At 36.8% G+C, this 19,366-nt stretch overlaps 1 protein-coding gene across 5 annotated transcripts in view; it reads left to right on the top strand.

Annotated features, from left to right (window-relative positions):
• Positions 1 to 19,366, top strand: part of ANO3 (anoctamin 3) — a 415,273-nt gene that overhangs the window by 259,397 nt on the left and 136,510 nt on the right. Inside the window, exon 1 of one of the 5 annotated variants that reach the window (XM_053203368.1) lies at positions 4,968 to 8,604. The exons of the other annotated variants lie outside the window; for them this stretch is intronic. The gene's annotated coding sequence lies outside the window, so the exon portion shown is untranslated. Of the gene's footprint in view, positions 1 to 4,967; positions 8,605 to 19,366 lie in introns of those variants that run through there. 5 annotated transcript variants of the gene reach the window in all.

Raw genomic sequence — 19,366 nt, 5'->3', positions numbered from 1 at the left:
CAGCACACAGCCTGACGGCGTGGGGCTCGAACTTTCTAACTGTGAGATCATGACCTGAGCTGAAGTCTAATGCTTAACCAGCTGAGCCACCCCTGTACCCCAACACCTAATAAATCTTGAATATACTCTCCCTTTCCCATGCCCCTTGCCTTTGCATGTAGAGTTTTCTTCCCCACTTTCATTTTTCACAAATCAAATCAAATACTATTTTTAAAGACTTTTTTAAAGAGCATCTTAGGTTTACAACGGAACTGAGAAGGTGGTGCAGAGATTTCCTGTATCCCCTTGCCCCCATCCATGTGTAGCTTCTTCAATTGTCAACATCACTCACCAAAATGTACATTGTTTACCAAGGATGAACCTACATTGACACATCATGTTCACCCGAAGTCCATTGTTTACCTTACAGTTCACTCTTTGTGTTGTGCGTTCTGTGGGTGTGGGCAAATGTTTAATGGCATACATCCATCATTATAATGCCATACAGAGAATATTCATTGCCCTAAAAATCCTTTTGCTCTGCCTATTCATCTCTCTCCCCTCCCAAGCCCTTCCCCTACCTACACTCCACAGCAACCACTGATCTCTTTATTTCTGCTTTTTGTTGTTTCCATAGTTTGTCTCTTCCAGAATGTCATATAGTTGGATTATACAGTGTAATTCCTTTTCAGATTGGCTTCTTTCACTTAGTAATATGCATGTAAGGATCCTCTATGTCTTTTCACAGCTTTACCACCCATATATTTTTAGTGCTGGATAATATTCCATTGTGTGGATGTACCAGAGTTTATTTATCCATTCACCTACTGAACGACATCTTGGTTGCTTCCAAGTTTTGGCAGTTATGAATAAAGCTGCTTTTGACATCCATATGCAGGGTTTGGCAGACATAGATTTTCAACTCCTTTGGGTGGATACCAAGGGATACAATTTCTGGATCACACATGTCTAGTTTTGTTTGGAACCCCTAACTGCCTTCCAAAGTGGCTGTGCTATTTTGCATTCCCACCAGCAATGAGTGAGAGTTCCTACCGCTCTACATCCTTGTCAGCATTTACTATTTTCAATATTTTGGATTTTGGGCATTTTAGTAGATGTCTAGTGGTAATTCATTGTTGTTTTAAATGACATATAATGTGGAGCATCTTTTCATATGTTTATTTGACATATTTGCATATTCTTTGGTGAGTTGCCTATTTAGTGATCATATACCATTTTTCATTGGGTTTTTTTTTATTGTTGAGTTTTAATACTTCTTTGCTTATTTTGGATAACAGTCATTTATCAGATGTATCATTTGAGAATACTTTCTCCCAGTATGTGGTTTGTCTTTTCCTTCTCTTAATACTGTATTTCCCAGAGCAGAATTTTAATGAGTCCAGCTTATGATTGATTTCATTCATGGATCGTGTCTTCAGTGTTATATTTAAAAAGGTATTACGGTATTCAAGGTCATCTAGGGTTTCTCCTGATACCTTCTAGGAGTTTTATGGTTTTATGTCCTATATTTAGGTCTTTGACCCATCTTGAATTATTTTCATGAAGAGTGTAAATCCATGTATAGGTTCTTTTTCTTTTCTTTTCTTTTCTTTCTTTTTTTTTTTTTTTTTTTTTTTTTTTTTGCATTCGGATGTTTAGTTTGTTCCAGCAATATTTGTTGAAGAGAACATATTCCTTCTGAAGGAAGATGGTTTCTGTTTCTCAGGATAGTCCCTTTATCTTTGCTCTCATGGCACTTATATTCACCCCTCTTATAGCATAAATCACACCAAATTGTAATTACTTGTTCCTCCCATTTGTCTCCCTGAACTAAATTACTCTCTTAAAGGATGGGGATCATGGATTATTTGTCTTTGTAATTACATTATGCCTTGCACAGAGCCTGACTGATAATAGAAACTCATGATAAGCTTGTTAAATGAGTGAATATGAAAGAGAATATTATAACTCTAGGTAGACTACAATAGAATTATTAGTGTACCTTTCAAGAGTTAGGATAAAGCTTATGGAGAAGACAAAATCAACTTTGTCTTTAGATGAAAATTTTTGAGTAGTTTTACTTCTAGGAATTTGTATTAATAAAACAATTAGAGATATTAACAGAAATATAAGAACAAGGATATTCATTACATCATTATGAATCACTGCAAAGGATAACTTAGCAAACTGAAATATCCTTCAGTAGAATATAAATAAGTAATGATCTAACCATAAAAGTGAATAATGTTCAGCTTTTTACAGTGTCTGGCTGTTTAACCAGTGCAATAGGATATAGCCAACCTGAACCACTAATCCTCAAGTGAGCCAATGGCACAACAATAAATAAAACAAGGGAATATAAAATTGCATTATTTCCCACCTTTGGTTCTGGGATTCCCTGACCCAGCAGATCTAGTCCACATAAGCCATGAGACTATGAAGCCATGGACACTCTTCTCTGAAAATCTAGAAAAACTTTAGGGAACCCTGGTAACATAAATCCTTAATCTCATGTGTATCCTTTGCACCAAAACAAAATGAAAATAACCCATTACTCTTACCTAGAACAGCCTTTGTTTTTAACCTAACTCAAATGAAATAAGATAAAATTTTATGTATTGATGTAAAGATGTACAATGGACTGTTACTGTTGTTTGTCCAAACATCATTTACTTTGTTGTTCAGGTGGAACTGACCCTGTTTCCTTACCCTGAGATTGCCAATCAGAATTTTCCATCCTCTTGATTATAACAACAGGTACACTGACGGACAAGATCCTCAAGCTGAATTCTGCTCTGGGATGTTTTCCAAGAACTATAAGGAAAGATGCTCCCTCCCCAACTATAGGAAGGAGGTTATTTTTAAAGGGACTGAATAAGACAAGCAGAGAAACAAACCACAAAAAGCAAACAAAAACAGAATTAAGAGACAGATATAAAGAAAAGTTGTAATAGTAGAGAGAGTGAGAATTTTGACAACTGCATTTGGATCTCCAGAACCAGCTCTTTTTGAAGTTAGCTAGCTCTACCCCTGGACTTTTCAGAGGTAGAGAGCTGAATAATTTTTGCAGTGTGAGCAGAAAAAAAAGTCTTTCGTGTTAGGGGAAGTTATAGTTGTCTGATTTGTGTTGGATTTCTGTCATTTGGAACTAAAAGAGTCCTGATTGTTCTCGATATTTATGATATCCTGTTGAGTAAGAGCAGATTTTTTAACAGTATGTATAAAATCCCATGTGTGTTTCTGTGTTGTATATTGCATTTTATATCTCATATAAACGTGTATACGTACACACATACAGTTACATCTAGGTTTGGGGGTAGAAAGAAGAAAGAATGAGAAATTGAACTCTGAACTTGTACTAGCAACTGTCCCTGAGCTGTTGTCTGTAGCAATGCTTGCGCTATTTTGTACCTATCATACATATTGTTGGAAAAACAGTGGCAGAGTCGGAAAAAAGAAAGAGAGAGTTGAAAAGAGCCATTGTTAGGAGCAGTGGGAGGATCGGGGCAATCGGAAGAGCAGCATGAGCAGAAGTTCAGAGTCTGGACTAGATCACGTGTGTGCAGCTGCCAAGGCTGGAGACACACCTGGCTACAGCACATTGTGTGGGGAGGAACCGGCTGTGGAAAGACTACAGACGTGGGGGGGGGGGGGGGCAAGGTGGATTCATGTAATGCGTCTTATTCAGGAGCCTCTACTGCCTCATGCCTCAGACCCGTTTGTGGCATCCTGCTGACTTAGGGTACACTTTCGGGCACACTGCTGGATTGGAGTCAGCCGACTGAGCTGCTGCTGGGTGGACTCAAACACGAAAGCAAATTGGGCTGTGTTACTCCTTAACTCAGCACCATGTGTAACCCCTTATATGAATGCCAGCGTGGCCCTTTCAGTTTACAGAATAGACCCCTGTTTGATGCCGCGGGACGAATACGGCATTGGAGGATCTTTTGTGGATGATACCAGTCTTTTATATGCCTAAGAAGAGTAGTAAGTAAAAAATAAGAATTAAAAATAATAATAGCAGGGGCGCCTGGGTGGCTCAGTCGGTTAAGCGGCCGACTTCGGCTCAGGTCATGATCTCACAGTCTGTGAGTTCAAGCGCCGCGTCGGGCTCTGTGCTGACAGCTCAGAGCCTGGAGCCTCTTTCAGATTCTGTGTCTCCCTCTCTCTGACCCTCCCCCGTTCATGCTCTGTCTCTCTCTGTCTCAAAAATAAGTAAACGTTAAAAAAAATTTTTTTAATTATAATAATAATAGCAAATTACTGAAGTAATTGACAAATAATATGAGCCAAGGAGTACATAAGGGTTTATATAATAAACATGTGAACTAGATATGATTCTTAGCACCTTTAAATATATACATGTCTTCCAATACAAGAAGAGTTAAGAACTTGACTCCTGGACTTAGGACACACAAATTTGGATCTTGGTGCTGCCTCTTAGAAGCTACGTTGGAAAAATTGTTAAATTCACTGCCCCTCAGATTTCCTCTCTGTAAGAGAAAGTGCAGGAATGGTAGCAGTCAATATACCTACCTCTTAGGGTATTTGTGAGGAAGGAACGAATATTCATTTAAAAAGTTAGAATTGTATTGGTACACCGTAATTTTTCAATAAGAAAAAGGATTCGTGTTCCTATGGATAGGGAAATCAAAGATTTGAGAGATTAAACAACTGGTCCCGGACACACAGTCATAATGAAGGGCAAAGCTGGCCTTTTATTCCTTCGGCGGTCTGATTCTGGGCTGAGAATGAGAGGGAGATTGAGGTTAGAGAAAGAAAGAATCCAGAAGGAGGAGGCAGGTATTTCAAAGTTTTAGGACCCTAGGAGAAAAAAAGAAAAACTAAGAAAAAAATGATCTTGGAGAAGAGATTTGTCTATCGAAATGTGTTGTGGTATGAAACCTCTCATTTTCCTCTAGACTACAGGTGACAAATTACACTTTGTTTACCAGTGCTCTCCACAAATGGGATTTTGTGGGGAGGGGTGGGGAGAGAAGTAAAGAAGAGGATGAGGGAAGTTCATAAATGCTAGATGTTGTATGTTTATAACCGAAGAAAATAGACCTAGAATGTTGGTTGCTGGAATGCTCACTTCTCCCTGGTGCCACCAAACAAATGGTTACTAGTCTTTCAAGGACTTTGATAATGTCTAGGTTGGGCCTTGTCAATAAGATTTATCTTCAGTATTGGATGGAAACGGAAGGTAGAGAAGGAAATAAGGCACCTGAAAAAATGGGTTATGTGAATTTGAGAAGGCAAAGAAGTGTAAGAAGTCCCCTAAACAAAATAGGAATCTGTTGCTGCTCTGAGAAACTTTTAAAAGACAAACAAAACCTAAGAAATATATTTAAAAGAAATATATATATATATATATATATAAAAGATCAAAATGTGTTCAGTTCTCTCCCCCGCTCCTTGGATCATGGAAGCTTCTGGGGATTTTGCTTGTCACTTGGGATTGATTTTGTAGAATACTTATAAATCTGGTCTTTTATCTTTTATTTTCTCACTCAGAAGTAAGCTCAATACAGATGGTTTATATCTGTATCTAAGAAGACATCCTACTTAGAAATTATCTGACTTCAGATGTTTCATATCTCTATGTAAGGATAATTCACATATCCATATAATTGGATTCCATTATATTATCTAAAATATATTTAACGTTGTATTTTTAAATTAAAATGTGTACATCAATAAGGCAAATATTTTTTAGGAAATTTATTTTTAAAAATGCAAGGGGGATTAAATAGTTAAAAGAGAATGCCTTTAGGATTCCTAAATAGAGGTCTCGGGACTCCCATTATCTGTAACTGTGTTTATGTTTTCCTTTATGGTGCCACTGCATTGGAAAGCAATCTTTTCAAGAACTACAAATGCTTGCCAGAGCATTTCAAGTGCTGAACATTTCAAAATGGTTATGTGTTTATAGATGTGAATTTTCATCCTAGTCCTTCTTAGGTAAGCGTTTTTCCTTCGGTATCAAGGGGAAATGCAGGAGACTGCCTACAAGGAATTTCTTATCTTGACATAAGATCTTAGAGTTTAGCACATATGACTGGCATTTTTGACATTGAGTGAAGTGTTTTTATTAAGTGGGTGTAAGGCAGCCAGCCATCTGTAAAAAGAAAGGGATCCTGGGGAAGAGACAAAGATTAAAGAAGTACCACTCTTGTAGAAGCTGGACCTTGGAATCTGTCATCTTTGTTTGATAGGGTCTTGATGTGGTACTGGGTCAAAACAGCAGATAAGAGGGGAGGCTTTTAGTGGAAAAAGTAGCATTGGCTAACATTTATTGAACACTATTATTAAGAATCACCTCTAATGTTGTGTGTTCCTCATTCACCATTACTTAATGCAGTTGCCACTGCCCTGCAGACCTCAACCTGATTTGCAAGGACTCTGGTGACATAGAATTCTTGGGCTTCTGAAGTCTCCAAGAAATGAGTCACAACAATCTTTCAGCCCAAAACCACTGCATTCTTTGTTCCTCCGCCATGGTGGGTGTTAATAGCAGAAAGCTGAAAAGCAACTTCAAAACTCTAGCTCCCCAAAATTCTGCTCAGAAAGTAGATTATTTATCCTGTTTAAACTCCTGCACTGTGAGTGGCTCTGCCACCCTGCTGGAAGATGTCCTGCCTTGAAGTGGACTGAGTTCCCAGAGATTGTTATAAAATTCATGTTTTACTCTGCCTTCCTTCCTATATATGTTATTCCTGTGCATCTCCTCCTTATCATAAGGGAATTATGGAAATAGTAGAATTGGAGATTTTTGTGAGGCTGAGTAGTTATGATTTTAAGGGTCATATATAGATTTTGAAATGAATTATTGAATGTAAATGTTTATTTATTTTTGAGAGAGAGAGAGAGAGAGAGTAATCATGGGATAACTCTCCTATCTGGTTTATCTAGCTTGTATACATCCACCATAGAGCAGATACTAGACTAAGCACCACGTAAACAGTTGTAAAGCAACAAAGACGTGTTCTGTGTCTTTATGCATTGAGATAAATAAGCAGTGGTGGTAAAAGTCTTCAAAAGAAAAGCATTTACTGATGCCCACCTTGGTCTGTTTAAGTTACCAATATGCTAATTCTCAAAATTCCTGAAAATTTCACAATCAATTCCTGTGAGCAGTTGCAGGCTGGCTCTGAAGAAGGAAAGATGTCAGTGTAAAGATGGGTAATTTGGAAAGTGGAGGCAGGGTATCACAGGGCTTCATTACCAGGAATCCCTAAGAAGTCCCAAACATAAGGAAACATAATTTTCTTTGTTCTTCCTTCGCTTTATTTTTTTTAGGCTATATAAAGATAACCAGAAGAAATTCTGCTTTTAGACACAGTTCAACCATATCTTCTCCATACCTAGGTGGAAAGCAGGTGAATTTTAACCTACCCTTCACATGGAGTCCTCATCTCCATTTCCACTTTTCCCTTCTACCCAACAGCACTAGACTGAGAGCAGCCTTGCTCTAAAATGTATAATTTTCTGAACTTTTCTCAAAAGCAAGCAAAAATGTAACAATTCAAAGGCAATGCATTTAACTACTATACATGATCTGCTAAGTGGTAACTTGGGCTAAAGATATTTAATTTTTTCAAAGGTACAGCTTAATATATCTTTTTAAACTATCATTTGTAAAATGTAAAGCCAAACAAGGTCATCTTTAAATCAGCCATAAAAGGACAAGGGCTCCTCTGTTTATTTCTCATTTGAGCACAGATAAGCAAATATGTGTTGATTGTGGGCCATGGCATAGAAATACCTTAGGTATCCATAATTAAAGTGGTCCTTGATACAATTGAGTTCTCCTTGAGACATTAGAACGAGACTAGGCCTTGGTGTCTCATGAATGAGTCAGAGAGCTGAGGTGTATATACCCCTGGCTTTACCTCAGCTTTTCTGTCGCTTCTAGACTGAGTGTTCATAGATGCTTTTGCCTAAATAGTTATGACACCATCTGATCTGGATTTTTTTCTCTTCATGTATATATTTATAGTTTTTTTTAACTTTTTCTTTTTCCATGTCTAGAGTCATTTTACTTGTATGTTACATGATTAGGAGAAACTACATGTTGAGAAAGGCTACCTTTGGTTAGCCCTTACTGGGCACCATAACTTCTTCTATTTAACTTCTGCTGCAGCAGCTAGTTATCTTTCTAAACACATACTTGAAAATGCTTTTTATTTTACTACATAGCCACTTGGTCATTGAATGCCTGCCATTTGTTTTGTTAAAGCACATGCATTCCTCAGCCTGACGCCCATTCAGAGTTTCATCATTTGATAACTACAGCAGTAAGTTCACGCTCACTTACCCACATGGTTTGACTGGAGGGTGTATCTGTCTTGTTCATTGTTTTTCACACATGCCTAAAATAGTAACCAGGACAGAAGAATGCGAACTTCACACTTGTTAGAGAGTACCTAACTCTACATTGTAGGGAATATTTTTCTCCTACTTTAGGAATGAGGAAATCAGTGAGTAAAAAGTTTAGTAAAATCCAAGTCCACATAGACTTAAGAGGCAAAATCAGAATTCAAATCCAGATCTGTCTGCCTCCATTAGATGGAAAGAAACAACTGAGATAAAGAGAAAGACACAATTTTCATCACATCACAGGTGATTAATATTTTGTTCAAACTGAAATATACAGGATTTGCCTTTAGTGCTCATTTTGTTCTTCTGATTGCTGTTCACCTCTCTCTCCCCAGTCACTTCAATAAGTGTCTGGGGCTGAGTTGGAGCTAAAAAAAGATTTGCTGAATGATAGATGCCTCTGTTTCTACAGCATGTAGCTCAGAGTAGTTGTTAAGTACATTACAAGCATGCATGTGTCTGTGTGCACACACGTGCATGTGTGTGTGTGGGGGGGAGAGAGAGAGAGAGAGAGAGTGCGAGCATGCACTTTTTAGGTTAATGAAAATTTCACCTCTTGAGTTTTAATAATCTGGCTTTCATGAGATGTCACTTATTTCCCTCCTTGTTTATTGACATATCTATTTACTGTCTATACAGGATCATGCTGGAAGAGGACTGCCATGGGCAGTTTCAGGGGCAGTTCCAGATAAAAGATAAGCAGTGATTTAATGGCTTTCCAAATCCTTCAGGAAATTACAATCTCATGTCAAGCTTCTAAACAGGAGGGCATTAGGGGTACCTAGGTGGTTCAGTTGATAGAGGTCAGATTCTTGATTTGGTCTCAGGTTTTGATCTCAAGGTTCGGTTCATGAGATTGAGCCCCATGTTGGGGTCTGTGCTGACAGCAAGGAGTCTGCTTGGGATTGTCTCTCTCTCTCTCTTTCTCTCTCTCTCTCTGCCCTTTCTTAGATCCCACTTGTGCTCTCTTTCATAACAAATAAATAAACAAACAGGGGTGCATTACAAAAGACTTTCATCAGTAAACCAGCAGCAGACAGCCAGTTTTTCTGCCTTCCAAGCTAATGTCCTGACCACTCCTGCCTTATATTATTATTTCTGTTTTTTAAGTGATGTACTATCTATTACTTTTTGCCAGATTTAGAATACTGCAGCCACGGAATAGAGATGCAGCTTTTACATGGTAGGAAGGACACAAGTTAACCCAGCTCTGGACCTGAGATCAGTAATGTCAGTCTTTAAAATTCATGTGTCTCTGTCCTGACCTCCTGTCTTCCTACTCCATCCTCCCACTCCTCAGTGACTGTAAATCCCAGTCTGAATGTTAGATGCTCCAGGCACTGCTACTTGGTTTCCTCATGGCATTTCATTTTTCCCTTTCCACCATCAAAACTCAAACCACCTTTTCTCAAGTCTTTCTCTTGAGCAATAAAAATAATAAACCCAGATTAGATCTAATTTAAGCAAAGCATTAGTGGCTTGTTACAGCTACATGTTTGCCAAAGTATGGTTTTTAAAATAATTTTTTTTATTATTTTTATTTAAAAAAAATTTTTATTACATTTATTTTTGAGAGGCAGAGAAAGACAGTGAGTGAGTAGGGGAGGGGCAGAGAGAGAGGGAGACACAAAATCCAAAGTAAGCTCCAGGCTCTGAGCTGTCAGCACAGAGCCCGATGCAGGGCTCAAACTCAGGAACCGTGAGATCATAAATTGAGCCGAAGTCAGACACTCAACTGACCAAGCCACCCAGGCGCCCCTAAAATAATTTTTTTTAATGTTTATTTATTTATTTTTGGGAGAGACAGGCAGTGAGTGAGGGAGGGACAGAAAGAGAGAAGGAGAGACAGAGAATCCCAAGGAAGCTCCTTTCTGTCAGCACAGAGCACTATGTGGGGCTCTAACTCAGAAACCATGAAGTCATGACCTGAGCCAAAATCAAGAGCCAGATGCTTCTGACTGAGCCACCCAGGCACCTCTAAAATAATTTTTAAACTCCATCACAATGACTTGAACATTTTTAACAGATATGACTTTATTTTAATGTTAGAAAAAAATATAACCAGTGCACTCAACTTGTTAATTTTAGGTTAATATTATTTTGACAAAGACTATTTTTAAAGAAAAAGTGTAATCTAAAAAAAAATAATGTGTTGTCTGTGGCTCTGTCCAAAAATAGAGATATAGGATTAATGTTTGAGAAACAATGCCATATTGTATCTTGTCTAATCACTTCTCTGATGACAGTTACCATTCATCCAGAAACTAGGGTCCTCTTATTAGTTATTTTATACACTTTGGCCACCGTCTTCACAATCTTCAGGGAAATAAACAGACCACTTTATTATTACCACTTTATGAATGAAGATGCTGAAACCTTAATTGGGTTTTTGGGCACAGTGACATGAGATAAGAAGCATAAGCGGGTCTTCATCTCTGGTGCTCCAACTATAAGTCATACTATCTTCACAAAATTAAAGACTTAGAAACGTCTTCAATGACCTCTGTTTCAAACATAGGCCATTGGTGTGCATTAGTTTTTCATAGTCTCCAAAAAGGCAAGATTAGTAGGGGGGAAAGAAATGTTCCATACCTTCACTCATGTCCATTTTTAAAATAAATTCATATGACTACATTGTTAGATTAGCTATAGGGTTTCCAAAGTGCTTGGAGGCTTTGCTCTTATGAGGTTCAGCTTATTTCTGTCAAGGCCTGCCAAGGGAGCTGAGTTTACAGAGGCAGGTGTCCCTAGAACTGGGAGTATTGTGAGATTGCCTGGTCCAGAAGTTCTCAGCCTGCCTGGTGTCATAGAGCTCTAAGGGGGCTCACACATGAGCCCAGGGCATCTACGAAGTGTCTGAAATTATATGCATAATTGTACAAATACGTAAGTATGTGTATTTTTCTCAAAATACTGCCTATTACCAAGGAGGGGTTTAAGACCACTAGTTTTGTCTTGATCTGCCCTCTACAGCCTAGGAAACCAAACTACCAACATTGGAGAAGCCTATACAAGTACAAATAGCCAGGACCATAATCTTAAATGACCCTCATGGGGACCTCGGAGAGTTCATCTTTCTCCCTCTCTCCTTATAAATATCTAACTTACAGCAGCAAGAGTAACTCTGAAACTGGAAAGAACTAAGCTCATGGTATAAAATGGGCATTAATATTCGATGATAAATTTTCAATGCCAGCTTTCCAAAGTTTCCAACATGACCTGATTTATTTTTACTCACTAGATTATTTGTAGCCAATGTGATAAGGCCGTCTGCTTTATGATGTTAGCAAAATTAGTTGTCTGATAATCTGTCTTCTGCTTGTTGGGTCTCAAGAGATCCTTGTCGTATTGATAGAGCTTTTAAGGAGAAGGAACGAGAAACAATGGACTGCTAGGTCATGAAAAATAATTTTCTGCAAATGTAAGGAACACAAATCTCATCTATTCTGCAGGAGCCAATACATTTCTCATTAGACCAAATCCATCTAGGTGTGAAGGTTCTGGGTGATTTTATCTTCTGCCTTCATAATGTATGTAATTAATGATAAACACTGAATAATTCAGAATAGTTTGCTTCAGAGCATTATGTGAGTTTTCCTAATTTCCACTTATGGTCAAGGACACTAATGATGATACTAACCATTTATTCAGTGCCAGAAAAATTGATACCCTGATCAGAAGGTCTGCCATTTCAAGTTAAACATTCAAGTGAAACAGTAGCCTTTGACCAGGGTAATGTTCTGGGCCACTCTGATGGTTCAGAGAGATTGTTTTACCTGTGCTATATTTTGACTTGACTTTTATTTTGCATTTGCAAAACTGCAAGTGAATTCAACCCCCTTGTATAATTGGACTTTTCTGTGTTGTGCTTCCCATTTGTTTTAGGCATCTGTTATGCCTTTCATCTGTTATGAATCCAGAGCCAAAAGAAAGGAATGTTTTAATATTTCAGATGTGTTTACTACTGATGTGTCCTAAAAATATCTTGGACACACTAGGTTGTTTGGTTTATTCACCTTTGTACCCATAGTGACTGCACACAGAAAAGTGCTAATACAAAAGCCAACCAACGTGTCCTTGAGAGAAGTGACTAAGTGCTCAGATATGCACCTTACCTCTCCATTTCTGATTTCTATTCTGTTCTGAACTTGACCCAGCAATTCCTCACTACCTTGTGAATTCTTTGATCCTTTTTAAGGTTTTTGCTTTGCATGTTTGCTTGTTTTTGTGGGACAGGTTGATCCCCCAGACCAGAAATAGTGCAGCATTTTAAAGAATATTTCCATTGGGCTTGTGAGATTACCAATATTTTAAATCATTTCCCTAAACACATGTTGGAAATCATCAGGTGCCCCTTTATTATGAATATTCTTGTTTTGTTTTGAGAGCTCTGTAAGGAAGAATATAGCATTCATGATAGCAAGCAATGCATTGATGTTACTGATTTTTTTCAAACCCTTTACAATAAAATGGAATTTGATTTTGTTTTGCATTTAAAATTTGATCTGGGGACTCCTGAGTAGCTCAGTCGGTTAAGCACCCAACTTGTGATTTTGGTTCAGGTCATGATCTCAAGGTCCTGAGATTGAGCCAGCATCTGGCTCTGCACTGGAAGTGGAGGCTGCTTAAGATTCTCTCTCTCTCTTCCTCTGCCCCTCTTCCACTCTCCTGCCTCTTGTGTTATCCCTCTCTCAATGAATGAATGAATGAATGAATGAATGAATGAATAAATAAATAATAAAATTAGATCTTTTAGTCAAAATCTTCATTCTCATACTTTCAGTAAATTCTTCAGTGGTTTTTGTTTCTGTTTTTTAATTTCCAACGGATGGCTGGCAGAGTGCAGAATAACTTCAGGCTGGATTTAAGTAGAGTTTATGTGTTAAGTTGTCGTAGGTGGCTGACATGAGACGGACAGTGTTCACATCTCTTCAGCATGTGAGCTCTGAGGTGATCATTTGTTTCTAATGATACCCCGAGACCTGTGTTATATAACAAATATTCAACCAAGTACATTCTGAAGCTCTAATTGGCTTTATATGCATCTATTCATGAATTGAGCAACTTCCCCTTTAGCAAGTAGAGGGGAGCGGCAGAGGGCTACAGAAAAGGAAAGGTTTTTAAAGGTAGAGAAGGAATGGAGAAAAGGAAAATTATTAACAAAGAATCCACTGTTTTAGGCAAGGTCACCCTCCCAAGGGGAATAAAAGGAGCTATCAATAAATTGCCTTGTGTTGACCAGGAAAACCCCATGTTAACTGGCTAAAGGTTAATTCCTGAGGTGGGTAAAATAGCAGTTAATAAGGTAATAAGTCTTGGTTTACTGACTTGGCAACTTAACCTAAGTTATGCCATTTTCAGCCTGTGGTTTTCTTTAAAGAGACCTCATAGAATTCCTTCTGCACCACCAATGATCAAATATGTTCAGTTTAATATCTCTGATAAGGTAATTTTACCATATTTCATTTTTTAAAAATCATAATGTAGGCACAAGTGTAGTTGACTGAAGGGGGTATGTAGCTTAGTGACCATGATTAAAATTGGAATTTTATAAGTGTAAAGGTTTTTGATTATAGTAACTATAGGGTGTGCCATTTTATGTGTCACAGAATGTTTTTTTTTCCTTTTTAATGTTTATTTATTTATTTTGAGAGAGATTTAGAGCGTAAATTGGGGAGGGGCAGAGAGAGAGGGAGAGAGAGAATCCTAAGCACTCTCTGAGCTGTTGGTACATAGCCCAATGTGAGCCTTGAACCCACAAACCATGAGATCATGACCTGAGCCTAAATCAAGAGTCAGACACTTAACTGACTGAACCAGCCAGGCACCCCTGTTGCAGAGTGTTTCATGCATTTAATTCTTAAAATACTCATGCCAGTTTATTATTGTCCCCGTTACACAGATGAGGAAACTGAGGCTTGAGTTATAAGTAAGATTTTAATTGCTAAGCAAATATATAATCCCAGATTGTTGGTTTCAAATGTCAACAGCAATGTTGATCTTTTGAATCACTATGTTATGAATATTTCAGGCATATTGAAATTTGTATTATTAGACTATATTTAGCTATGTCCAATACTGAGCTTTACTGGATCTGAATTGCTTGCCATGTTTGTTTCAGAATAAATTATTACAGACAGAATTGAAGACTCCCATGTAACACTGCCTGATCCTTTTCCCCAATTTGTGTCAGTATAACCACTCTTCTAATTTTGCTGATTAGCTTTCTTATAGTCTTCTACATTTACTATACATGATATATCCTTAGACAGTATTGAATATTGTTTTTCAGATTTTTAAACTGTGAAGAAATATGTAATGTATTTTGTTCTGCTTTTTTGAAATTTCAACAGCTCCTCTCTTGTTTAATGCCTATTAATAGCATCACTTTTTTTTTCCTGTTGTATTATTTATCTTTTCTTATTGATTTAGAGGCATTATTAATATATCCTGGAGACTAATCCTTTATTTGTTGTGTTCATGAAAAATATCTTCTAATTAAAGCTTACCACAGTCTCTACGATCTTTTAATATACAAAGGTTTTATTTGAATGTAGTCTAATTAATCATAGTTTCACCTTCTTACCAGCCAAAAGCTTTTATTCATGGTAAAAACAAACACATGAACAAAACTGCTTGTCTACTACAATCATCAAAATAGCCTCCTCCATTTTATTCTAAAAGTTTTAAAATTTTGCTTTTCACATTTGTCTTTAAATTCTTTAGTTTTTCTTATTTGTATATGGTATCTTTCCAAGAAAATAGCTGACTTTTTCAGTGCCAGTAAATGACTCGTCTACCCTATCCAAGAGTAGTATATAGATATGTAATTTCATCTCAGTTCTGTATATGTAGGTCTTTTTCTGGGATATCTATTTTTCTCTTATATTGCTTATTCCTTCATGAACATCCTGCTGCCTTAATCACCATAGAATTGTAATAAATATTGGCATTTTGAAGGACAAGCCCATGTACCTAGTTCTTTTTCAAGATTTTCCTATCAAAGGCACTTTGATATTCCATATAGTAGAAGGATTAGTTTGTTATGTTGCATACATTTACACAAAACTATGTTGAAATCTTCAACTAAATGATACCAACTTATAGTGAATGTGAGATAATGGGCATTTTCACAATACTCAGTCTTGCTTTTAAATGTAACACAGGCAAATTTATGCATCATTTTCTTTTTGAATCCTATTTAAGAATTATTCACCTCCTGTGAGTTCCTATGTCAGCTTCTAGAAGGTATATATATTCTTGTTCATTTTACTATCAATAATTCATCTGTAATTGATTTTTAGAACTTCATTGAGAAAAAAATTCATGTACCATACATTTATTGCCCATTTAAACTGTCCAGTTTGGTGATTTTTAATATATTCATAGGGTTGTGCAGCCATCACCATAATATCCATTTAAAATATTTTTTTAAAGATGAAAACCTATACCCCCCAAAAATCTGTACCCATTAGCAATTACTTTCCATTCCACCCACTCCTCCAACCCTAGGAAATGATTAATCTATATTCTGTATTTATTTGTCTAGTATAGAATTTCATATAAATGGAATCATGTAATATATGGTCTCTTGTGACTAGCTTTCTTCACTTTGTATATTTTTTTAATTAAAAAAATTTTTTTTAATGTTTATCATTTATTTTTTTGAGAGAGATACAGAGAGTGAGTAGGGAGGGGCAGAGAGAGAGGGAGACACAGAATCCAAAGCAGGCTCCAGGCTCTGAGCTGTCAGCACAAAGCCTGATGTGGGGCTTGAACTGCGAGATCATGACCTGAGCCAATGTCAGACGCTTAACCGACTGAGCCACCCAGGTGCCCCTTCACTTTGTATAATATTATATTATGTTGTAGGTTCTTCTATATTGTAGCATGTATCACTATTTAATTCATTTTTAATGCCAAATAATATTCCATTTTATGGACAATATCACATTTTATTTATGTATTTATCAAGCAGACATTAAATTGCTTTTTTTTTACTATTATGAATAATGCTGCTGTGAATATTTATGTACAAGTTTTTGTGTGGATGTATCCTCCTGGGTATATACCTGGGAGTGAAATTGATGATTTGGTAGCTCTATGTCCAACATTAAGAGTAATTGCCAAACTGTTTTCCAAAGCTTCTTCACGATTTTACATCCCCACCAGTGATTTACAAGGGTTCCAATTTCTCCATAATCTTGCCAATACTGTTTTAATGTTTGTTGTTTTGATTGTAGCCATCATAATGGGTGAGAAATTGTTTTTCATTGTGGTTTCGATTTCTATTCCCCTAATATTTTCATTTTGTTGAAAGCTGTCAAATGTGCCTGTTGGCCTTTTTTAAAATCTTCTTTGAAGAAATCTATATCAAGATTCTTTATCCATTTTTAACTGGATTATTTGTGTTTTTAATGTTGAGTTATTAATATATTGTGAATACAAGTCCCTTTTCAGACAGCTTTTTAAAAAATATTATTTCCATTCTGTGGTTTGCTTTTTCACTTTCTTAATGGCATATTTTTTTGGAACACAAAGGTGTTTAATTTTGATATAATCCCGTCTTTTTTTCTTTCTTTCATCCTTCTGCTATTGGTGTTGTATTTAAGAAATCATTACCTAACTCAGGGTCCCCCGTATTGATACATATGTTTTAGTCTAATAATTGTACAGTTTTCCTTGTTACACTTAGGTTTATGATGATCCATTTTGAGCTAACTTTTGTGTATGGTTTAAGGTAGGGATCCAACCTCTTTTGCAAATGGACATGCAGTTGTTCAGGCGCCATTTGTTCAAAAGGCCATTTTTCCCCCATTGAATTTCCTTGGCAATTGTTGAAAGTCAATTGACCATAAATTTATGGGTTTATTTTTGAACTAGAACTTATGTTTGAATACAGTCTAAAGTACAATAATTTTATTACATGGTTATCTAATTTATCTAAATCAACATTGCTTACTGAAGCACATGTATCTTCACTTTCTTTTCTAGCTTTATTGAATTCTATTTCTTTAGCTTATTAGTTATTTAGAAGTTTTATTTTTAAATTTATCAGTGTTTGTGTCCACTATTTTTGTTTTTTTGTTTTTTGGGTTTTTTAAATTGATTTCTACATCTTTACCCAGAGCAGCCACACTATTGACTTGCCAGCATGTGTTATGGTTTTCTACTTTTTTTCCTACCTTGAAGCTAGAGTTATACATATTTTCCTGCTAATTCCTCTGGAATTTCAATAGGCATACATTTTATTTTATCTATCACTTCTAGGTGTTTTATGACATAAGGGTTTTGAAATTATGTTGTTGGCCATATTGCGGGAATCACAACCTTGATTTTCTGTTTTTGTGCCCTACTTCTAAAACTTGGTGCTAGGTTTTTACTGGTGGTACTTTACATCTCTTCATTTTCCCCTTTAGACATTATTACAAAGGTCAAAAAGAGTGCCATCTTCTAAAGTATGGGCTTTGTGTTCCAGTTGATTTGTGAAATTTGGTAACCTTGAGTTAGATCGGAGACCGCTTTTCATTTTGGAGTAAGAGAAGACCTATCTCTTATTTTCTCCTTCATGTTGTCAAACATGCTTACTCAGGTAAAATAGGTCTCAGTTGTCATTTACAGTTTTTTCTGAAGAGACCTTTGAAGCACTTTAAGGAGTGAATTAAGCTGCCAGATATTTATGTATCATTCTGCACAAAAATAAAAACCCTAGCCAAAGTTCATTGAAAAAACTTTAGGGGTCTTAGAAAATAGCTTCTTGGATAAATATTTGGGGAAAAGAAAAATGTCATGGAATGTCAGAGCCATAAACGCCCTTTATCTGTTTGTTAGAGCACCCCTCCTTGATTCATGGTAGGGAATTGAGAGAGGAAACACCAATTGTCTGAAGCCACAGCAGTAAGGATAGAAGTATGAGTAAACCCAGATTCTTTTCTTTTCTTCCTTTTTTCCTTTTTAGTGTCCTCTGTTGTGACATTTTCCAAACCGATATGTTATCCCCCCGGTTATTCTATTGAGGAGTTTGGTGAGTGAGACTATAAGCCTTCCTTCTCTCATACAGTATTTCATGATTTCTTTTTTTTTTTTATTTTTTAATGTTTGTTTATTTTTGAGAGAGAGAGTGTGTGTGTGAGAAAGAAGGAAAAGCAGAGAGAGAGGGGGACAGAGGATCCGAAGGGGACTCTGCACAGACAACAGAGAGCCAGATGCAGGGCTTGAACTCAGGAACCATGAGATCATAACCTGAGCCGAAGTTGGATGCTCAACTAACTGAGACCCTCATGATTTCTTTTTAAAGTCAACTTTTAATCATTTAAATAAGTTCTTTAATTTTTATCTAATTTATATAGTGTCCCTTGTGATTTCTTTTTAAAGTCAACTTTTAATCTTTTAAATAATTTCTTTAATTTTTATCTAATTTATCCATCTTACTTTGACAGACTCTAGGATGGTCTCAATGATCTCTGCCTCCTGGTACTCATACTCTTGCATAATCCTCTTCCTTATGACTTTCTTCTAAACACTAGAATAAAGCAGAGGTGGTGAGGTATCACGTGTTTGATTATGTTACATTAGATAAAACTCTGTCTGGCTTTCAGACTCACTCTGGAGACTCTTCTTTTTGGTTTCCTGAACTAATTGCCATGTTGGGAATACCCAAATGTCAAAGAACAGTAGGAAGCTTCAAGGGGCTGAGGTTGGCCTCCCGCTAACAGCCAGCACAAGGAAATGAATTCTGCGAAGGTTCTGAGTTATCTTGGAAGTGGATTCTCCCTAGTCAGGCCTTAAGATAAGAGTAAAGCCCCACTGACACCTTGCTTGAAGCTTTGTGTGGTGTAAGCAAAGGACCCAGCTAAGCTCTGCCTGAACACCTGATCCATGGGAATGTATGATAATATATCTGCATTGTTCTAAGCTCCTAAGTTTGTGGTAATTTTTTTTAAAAATGGTGTAGCCACTCTGGAAAACAGTATGGAGTTTCTTCAAAAAATTAAAAATAAAACTA

The sequence above is a fragment of the Acinonyx jubatus genome, chromosome D1 (genome assembly GCF_027475565.1).
Source record: "Acinonyx jubatus isolate Ajub_Pintada_27869175 chromosome D1, VMU_Ajub_asm_v1.0, whole genome shotgun sequence".
In the NCBI taxonomy this organism is placed as follows: domain Eukaryota; kingdom Metazoa; phylum Chordata; class Mammalia; order Carnivora; family Felidae; genus Acinonyx; species Acinonyx jubatus.
The sequence above is the reverse complement of the archived record's forward strand: the minus strand, read 5'-3'. Positions and strand labels throughout refer to the sequence as shown.